Raw genomic sequence first — 9,432 nt, forward strand, 5'->3', positions numbered from 1 at the left:
ATATATATATATATATATATATATATATATATATATATATATATATATATATTCTGAGGAGACGGAATATTTGAGATACAGAGTCAAGCTGCAGCTTGTCATTTATTTGGACTGCAAACAACAAAGTCAGTTGATACATCACCTGGGCTCTGGTGAAGAAACAGTGTGTATATTGTGTATTTTGCACCACCTAGTGGCGGACTCTGGTGTAAGTCTCTACTGCTTTCCAGGTATCATTTTCAAACGTGCACTTGAAATCTGGATATCTATCAAATCACATGGAGTTTTTTTATTTTATTTATTTTTTTATTTTTTTAATGAGACAATTCCAGAAGTGCAAAGCTGTTTGTTTTATCCACGAGTGTTTCACAATCACTGAATGAGAATGTGTTGTCTTTTAAAAACCACAACACCTGAATATCTATCTATCTATTAATAGTTTCTGGGTGTTCAAAGATTCATCACTAATTGGTGTTTGTGTGTAAAAAAATAGCTTTGAAAATCACAGTTTAAACATGATAAGGTGTGAAAGTTTTGCGCATTAACGCCGTGCTTTGTTACTCACAACGGCACACACACACACACACACACACACACACACACACACACACACACACACACACACACACACACACACACACACACACACACACACACACACACACACACACACACACACACACACACACACACACAGGTGGCATCACTTACCCAATCCATTTACCACATGTTGTTTAACCCACCGGCAAACCAGATGTTCCAGCTGTGAACAGGCAAGTAATGTACTCTTTGTGAGTGAAGTCAATGGACTGAAAATAAAAAAAAAAAGAAAACAAATGAACACAATCCAGTGCTGCAGCACAGATCTGGGACCCACAAACCGCAGGCCTCACACGTGTTATATATACGACATGTTTGTTTTCAACCTGTGAGCAAAGGTTGAAAGCTGTGTAACTGTAGATTAAAGACGTATGAGGCAAAATCACAGAGACTAAAGTGACACTTTCACAGCAGCAGAGGCTGGAATACATTAAAGTAGACATATTATACCCTATTTCTACAAGTTAGCCTAGTTCCCTGGTGTTCTAATGAACATGTCTGAGACCTGCTTTGGTCAAAATACCTTTAAGGATGAAGCACAACAGCAGTTCAATCACTCTGCCAAAACAGCCCTGTTCAGAGCGCTCGCTTTTGAGAGCCTGTCTCTTTAAATATGCAAATGAGACACAGGAAACTACGTCAGCTTCACTGAGGCTAACGGCAGCTAACAGCAGTTAGCATTCGGAAAAGCCATCATCTGCCGACTCTAGCCGGCACATTGCCGTCATATATAAAATGTAAATCCTCTGAGGCTGGAAGTTTGTGTAGAACTCTGTGCTGCACTGTGCAGACAAGACTTCCGCTCTTCCGGATACTATTGCCCTCGCCTGCACTCTCGTGTTTTCTAGGGACAAAGTGGAGCTCCGTGAGACAACAATTCCAGGAATTTGCACAATGTGACGTAGCAATGAGTGCGAAAGTCAACATCGAATGTACTTAGACTGAGGAGGACCACAAAAACATGAGTGAGTTTTCACACTTTGCCAACTCATAGGGCCCCCAGAGTCCCAAATATTAGTATTAAGTATTACAATTATTATTAAAATGTTGATTTTGCATAATATTCTACTTTAAAGGTGCCATATGTAAGAATGTTTTTTATCCACACAGAACCTACAAAAAAAACTTCTTACCTTTTTCTGAAAGATGAGCGCGTTTTGTTAGCATTGCACAGGAATTCTCAGAGTCTCCCAGATACGAGAGTGAATGCCAATTAAACACATGCCCCATTCATCGGAAACCTGTTTAAACCTGAGATTAAAGGTGCCATATGTAGGAATGTGGCCAAAAACGGTTACTACACTCAAATTCAAAATATCTTTTAGGTTTCGTTTTCTGACGTAACTGGCAACCCGTGTTTGCTCGGCAGCTGAGACTCTACTTGACTGCAATGATTGGTAGACGGCGGTAGGTGGCGCCACATGCCAAAACATGATTTAAAAAAAATAAACATGATTTGCAGTCTGCAAAAGTTTTTTTTTTTTAATGCAAATATTTTGTCTGTACTGTTGTTGTTGGTGAGTTCAGTTTGTTATATGAACATTATTCCTGAGTCTCTGTGACATATAAGGAGGATTTTATGGCCAGTTGCTTTAGATTTATTACATAATGCACCTTTAACATTACAATTTCACGATTCAGCCAATTCTCAAGCTTAAGACTCAGTGTTTTCCTGCACGGACCGATGACAATGACGCTGACGAACGATAAATAAAAGCAGTGTGACATTTACACACAGAACGAGAACAGCCTTTGTCTGAATCAGTCACTCTCACACACACACACACATACGAACACAGACTCTAACACTGCACAAAGAATGGATGAAGCAACTTTTCATCCAAAGCACAGATTCCTCTCTTTGTATCTCGCTAAGAAAAAAAACTCCCTTTACAAAAAGATGAAATGAATGTGAGGGGAGAAAAAAAAAAAAAAAGAATGCAACAGCAATCTAAAGTGATTTCTTTTCCACATTGGTGGCTACAAAAACTTTCCCCTAAAGCAGAACAGTGATTGGCTTTCTATAGATCGCGTGATTGTGATTTGTTCTCGGCTGCTATGGCAACAGTAGCCCGAGGACTTTAGCTGGCACCCCAGGATGCTTTCGCAGCATCGGGGGCTCAAACGACCGTGCAAGTGGCGTTATATGAGTAACTAAACTTCAATAGAATAACAGCAGTAACAGTTTCCTTATAGAAATACTGTAATTACTGTGAAATAAAGTCAAACTCGGTCATTAAAAGTATAAGCAGCACAGCAGGGTGCACAGTGAGGCCATTGTTTGTCCTTATTAAGCCCCACAATTCTGCACCAATCCCCTTTATACGTGAACACATCACTAGAGGGTGCTTGATACCTAAGGAGGCTGAATCAACAGAATCACCAAACCTTTATAAAAAGGAGCTGGATGTTACTTATACTTCATAAAAATGCTTTATAGTTTCTGTTAATGACAGCCTTTGTTTTGAATGTAAAAAACTGGATCTGCTTGTAAAAACGCAGTTTAAAGTCAGATAAAATGGCAACCCAGTGCATTGGAAAGTGAAAATAAAAACATACTATTCTTTAATGCAGAGGTTCTCAAAGTTTTGATACCTGAGGGCCAATTTAGGATCCCAACATTGGACTGAGGGCCGCCAAAGGAAAAAAACCAGAAAGAAATCCCACGAGATTGCAGTTCTACAGTTTAGCGTTAAGTAATATAAGCGTTAATATAATGTAATTTAAGCATTAATATAATAACGCTTTATAATTTACTGGGTAATTACCCAGTATTTTGGCCATTGTTCTTACCTTCTAATTACAGGTTAATACCAAGTAACACATTTCTGTTACCATATATTTACTGGGTAAATAGCTAGTAATTGGGGGCTGTAGCTACCTGCTTATTACCAGCTTATAACACAACAATACACTAAAATTCACCATATAGAAACCAGGTAAATACCCAGTATTTTTGTTTACACTTATTGGTCTGTATCCAGTAATGGCCGCCAGAAATGTTTCTGCGGGCCGCCATTGGTCCCCGGGCCGCACTTTGAGAACCAATGCTTTATAGTGTATGTAAATGACCTTTGTTTTGAATGTAAAAACCTGGATCTGCTTGTAAAAAACACAATTGAAAGTCAGATAAAATGGCAACCCAGTGCATTAAAAACTGAAAATACTGAAAAATACTACTCTTTAACTGCTCATGAAATGCACAAAAAAATGACTTGTGGGAAAGTGTGTTAAAAAAAAGCCCGTTCTTCATGAGGAGACATCGAGGTGCGATGATTTATTTATCGCTCAAAGGCAAAGAGACTTGAACGGCCAAGATGTGAATAATGCACCTGAAATTTGCATTTGTTCCTGCAAATGAGAGAGTGGAAGCGTATTAAGTTATGCTTCTCGGGGAAAAAAAACAAAACAAAACAAAACAAAACACAAAAAGGAAATCTCCCAGAGGGAGAACGCTGATGTAAACTGTGTGCCCACTGCACTAGATCACCGAAATAAACAGCCAGAGTGTAATAAACTATTTACTGAAGAGGGAAAGAATTCAGCTCTTTGCAGAAAAAAAGCCACTTTGTTCAAGGGTTCAATTTTTATTCCTTCACCTAATTTTACGCAGTAACTCTCTTTTCTTAATGTGAGATTCAAGAGTCGCTCCAAATTATTTTTCAAATTTAGGGAAATGGAAAAACAAAACAAGAGCTGCAGACAAAACACTCAAAACCTCAGCCAAGCCCCGACCGCATTCACGTCCAGATCACCGCTAACATTTAATGGTTTCTTCCTCTAGCGCCACAACCTACATCCCGGGAAAAAATCTAATCAAAATCGGCTCCTAACTTTTTTTTTTGAGTTATGCCGCTCGCAGACAGAAAAACCGACAGCGCCAGCAAAAACATAATCTACTCGGTGGAGGTAATTACAGCCCAGTGGTTGTAAGCCTCGGCTTCACCAGTGCAGTTTCAGTTTACACAATTTTACTTCCAGACTCCTGTAATAAAGTACGTGCTCTTTGACCTATAAAAGGAATTAAATATTAAAGTGGTTAAAAATGTATTTCATGAGGCCACGGTGACTTTTGACCGCTCAGGTCTAAACAGTAAATCCGTGAGTCGAGCTGATTTGTGCCAATTTTGAAAGATTAAGATAATGTATTATCTTAATCTTAAATAGAATAGAATAGAATAGAATGCCTTTATTGTCATTATACAAGTTGTACAACGAGATTTACTTGACTTCACCTTGAAAGTGCATACAGCTAACAACGAAGAACAATAACAACAACAACAACAACAACCAGTGTATGGGTCAAGGACATTAAAAAGAAAAAGTGACCCTAGTTAACGTGAGGTGGGTTTTCAGTTGCAGCGTACTACATTAAAAGGATATACAGCCATCAAATTCTTATTGCACAATATGAAATAGCAGGTCTGTAGCAGGGTTTAAATATAAAAAGTGCATTTCTATGAGACGTGACCCATAGCAGGGTATATAATAAGTAGTAAATAAGGTAATAAATAAGACTATTTCCACAGTATGAAATGTATTTTTTTTTTTTTAACAGTATATGAATATAGAAATATAAATATCACAGTGTGAGATATGATTTTAGCAGCATATAGAATATAAATATCACAGAGTGAAATGTAATTTTGCAGTATATAAAAATAGAAATATAAACATTTACACAGTATGAAAGTGATTTTAGCAGGGTACCATTTAAAAATATAGATATTGCACAGTTTGGAATGTAATTTAAGCAGGATAAAAATCTGTATATACAATATAAGTAGTGCACAGTATATAAGTATTGCATAGTGTGGAGTAAATTATTAAATAAATAAGCATTTCAGCATGAAATGTAGAGTATTGCACATGCCAGAATGTGTGAGTATGTGGTAGAGGTGGGATGGTCAGTGCATGTCCATGTTCAGTGTGGTTATGGCTCTGGGGAAGAAGCTGTCCTTAAGTCTATTTGTCCGAGCTCGGACACACCTGTAGCGTCTGCCAGAGGGCAGCATGTCGAACAGATGAAAGCCGGGGTGGGAACTGTCCTTAACAATGTTCCTCGCTCTGTTTAGGCAGCGAGAGTGGTAAATGTCCTTTAGGGAGGGGAGAGTGCAGCCGATGATCCTCTGTGCTGCGTTGATGACTCTCTGAAGACCCTTCCTGTCTGCTTCAGTGCAGCTGGCGTACCACACTGTGATGCAGTACAGCAGCAGGCTCTCCATGGAAGAGCGGTAGAAGTTCACCAGCAGCTTCTCATCCAGGTTGTTTTTCCTGAGCACTCTCAGGAAGTGCAGGCGTTGTTGGGCCTTCTTGGTGATCTCCGTGATGTTCGGGGTCCAGGAGAGGTCAGCCGAGATGACGGTGCCCAGGAACTTGAAGGTCTGGACCCTCTCTACACAGACACCGTTGATGTAGAGGGGAGCTGGGTCTGCGCGGTGCCTCCTGAAGTCGATGACGATTTCCTTTGTCTTTGTGGCATTCAGTGCCAGGTTGTTCGCTGAACACCACGTTGTCAACTTTAGGATCTCATCCCTGTAAGCAGACTCATCTCCCCCTGAGATTAGTCCAACCACAGTGGTGTCGTCTGCAAACTTGACGATGGTGTTACCAAGGTGGGTTGGGCTACAGTCATGGGTGTAGAGGGAGTACAGTAGTGGGCTCAGCACACACCCCTGTGGAGAGCCGGTGCTGAGTGTGCGGGTGGAGGAGATGTGGTTACCAAGTTTAACAGTCTGTGGACGGTTCGTGAGGAAGTCTTTTATCCATGAACAGGTGTGTGGGTGGAGGCCTATATCCACAAGTTTACTGACCAGAATGTCCGGGATGATTGTGTTGAAGGCTGAGCTGTAATCGATGAAGAGTAGCCTCACATAGCTCCCCTGGTGTTCCAGGTGGCTCAGCGCAGTGTGGAGAGCTATGGCTATGGCATCCTCCGTGGATCTGTTTGCTCTATAAGCAAACTGATGTGGATCGAAGGTCTGAGGAAGGCTGTCTTTGATGTGGTGAAGAACCAGCCTCTCAAAGCACTTCATGATGACCGGTGTTAGGGCGACTGGGCGGTAGTCGTTGAGGCTGTCTGTGGATGATTTCTTGGGCACGGGGATGATTGTAGCTGTCTTCAGGCAGGATGGGATGGTGGCTTGAGACAGGGAACGGTTGAAGATGCAGGTGAAAACTTGTGAGAGCTGGTCTGCACAGGCTTTGAGCACCTTCCCTGGTATCCCGTCCGGGCCAGCTGCCTTCCTTGGGTTTACTGCTCTTAGCACCCGTCTCACTTCAGAATCCTGTACAGTCAGTGTGACGGTGCTGGGTGCTGGTGGCTGCGGAGGTGGTGAGGCTGTATGGGGCTCAGTTTTCTCAAATCTTGCGAAGAAGCAGTTCAGCTCCTCTGCCAGCGAGGCGTCTGGGTTCCCAGGTGTGATGTTACAGCCCCTGAAGTTTGTGATATGCTGTATGCCTTGCCACACCTGTCGCGGGTTGTTATCAGAGAGGTGGTCCTCTATCCTCTTCTTGTAGGCCGACTTAGCATCCTTGATTCCTCTCTTCAGGTCTGTTCTGGAGGCACTGTACAGTTCCCTGTCACCTGACTTGAAGGCAGCGTCACGCTTCCTGAGCAGCATTCGGACCTGGCTGGTCATCCAGGGTTTCTGGTTGGGAAAAACCCTGATGCTCTTTTCCACAGTGACGTTCCCAATGCAGTACCTGATGTATGACAGTACTGCTTCTGTGTGCTCTGCCAGGTCCTGGTGTTCAAATACCTCCCACTGAGTGTTCGCATAACAGTCCTGTAGCTGAGAGAGTGCATCGTCCGGCCAGGTTGTAACAGTCTTTTTGAGAGGTGTAGTTCTCCTCCTGAGAGGGGTGTATGCCGGGGTAAGGAGCAGAGAGAGGTGATCTGACTGGCCGAGATGAGGTTGTGGTATGGCTCTGTATGCATGCTTGATGTTAGAATAAACATGATCCAGTGTGTTTGCACCCCTGGTTGGACACTTAACGTGCTGAAAAAATTTCGGAAGAACCGTCTTAAGGTTCGCCTGATTAAAATCCCCAGCTATAATGTGAACTCCGTGTGGGTGCGCGCGCAGCTGTGTGTTTATTGTTTTTAGCAGGCTAGCGAGAGCTATGCTAACGTTAGCATCCGGAGGTATGTATACAGCTGTAACTATCACTACTGTTTGCTCTCTGGGTAAATAATGTGGTCTGCATTTAACTGACATGTATTCTATGTCCGGGGAACAGTGTTTATCTATGATTTTGCTATTGTTTGACCAGTCATTATGTACGTAAATGCAAAGACCTCCTCCTCTGCTCTTACCGGAGTCTTGGTTTCTGTCCCAGCGGTGGAGAGAGCGGCTAGCTAGCTCTACTGCGGCGTCGGGGATCCGCGGGTGAAGCCAGGTTTCGGTTATAATCATAACACAGCAGTTCTTAACATAGCGATTCCCAGCCAACTGTAGTTCCAGCTCGTCCATCTTGTGAACCATAGATCACAAGATTGTGAACCATAGATCTCGCAATCTATGGTTAAAGCTGCCATATGTAAGAATGTGGCCAAAAACGGTTACTACATTCAAATTCAAAATACCAAGGTCATTTAGGTTTCGTTTTCTGACGTAACTGGCAACCCGTGGTTGCTCGGCAGCTGAGACTCTACTGACTGCAATGATTGGTAGACGGCGGTAGGTGGCGCCACATGCCAAAACATGACTTCAAAACATAAACATGATTTGCAGTCTTTTATTTTTTTTATGCAAATATTTTGGCTGCACTGTTGTTGTTGGTGAGTTCAGTTTGTTATATGAACATTATTCCTGAGTCTCTGTGACATATTCGGAGGATTTTATGGCCAGTTGCTTTAGATTTATTACATAATGCACCTTTAAGCATAAATCATCACTGTGTTTTGCTAACACTCTTAAAAACGATGGAATATTATTTGTGTGTGTACTATCCAGTGGTTATCGTGCGTAACCACAAAGGGAGCGATGTGGATCGTTGGGTGGGGTTTGGTTGTCTGGATCTTGTATGTCTGACTGTCAACTTTAACGCTGAATCCCAATTCCACCCCTACCCCTTTGTCGGAGTTCCCCTTGGCCCTCAATACAGAGTTGAGGGTGCTAGGGGTAAGAACGTTCCCCTAAGAAATGAGACGCCCCCCCATTTCCGTCACGTCGTCCTCACTTGACGCCTCTGGACTGCTACATCGACGATCGAGGCGTCAAGCCCTATCGCATCAACAATCCAAAAAATGCCGTCCTCACAACTAATGTCTGTTGCCTTTGTGTCATGTCAAGGGTTAATCGGATATCTCATCTAATCAAATAGCGATAGCAGCTAGCTAACCACTTACATACACTGGGATATTAGCATCAGCTACGATTAGCTAGTTATTCAAAACAAACTTGACTAGTGACTCATTACACATGACTGCCGTAATTACGACGTATTAGGCCAAATCATATAGACTAAAGTGACACTTTCACAGCAGCAGAGGCTGGAATACATTAAAGTCGTCATATTATACCCTATTTCTAGAAGTTAGCCTAGTTCCCTGGTGTGCGAATGAACATGTCTGTGACCTGCTTTGGTCAAAATACCTTAAGGATGAAGCAGCAGAACCAGAACGCTCGATTTTTTACCATTTTAACGTGTCATTTGAAGGGTTATCTCATCGGATATCTCATCTAAACAAATAGCGATAGCAGCTAGCTAACCACTTCAAAAAGGAACACCGGGATATTAGCATCAGCTACGATTAGCTAGTATTTCAAAACAAACTTGTCTAGTGACTCATTACACATGACTGTTGTATATCGGCTCTGGGTCTCG

This window comes from Microchirus variegatus (assembly GCF_963457635.1).
Source record: "Microchirus variegatus genome assembly, chromosome: 3".
NCBI lineage: Eukaryota > Metazoa > Chordata > Actinopteri > Pleuronectiformes > Soleidae > Microchirus > Microchirus variegatus.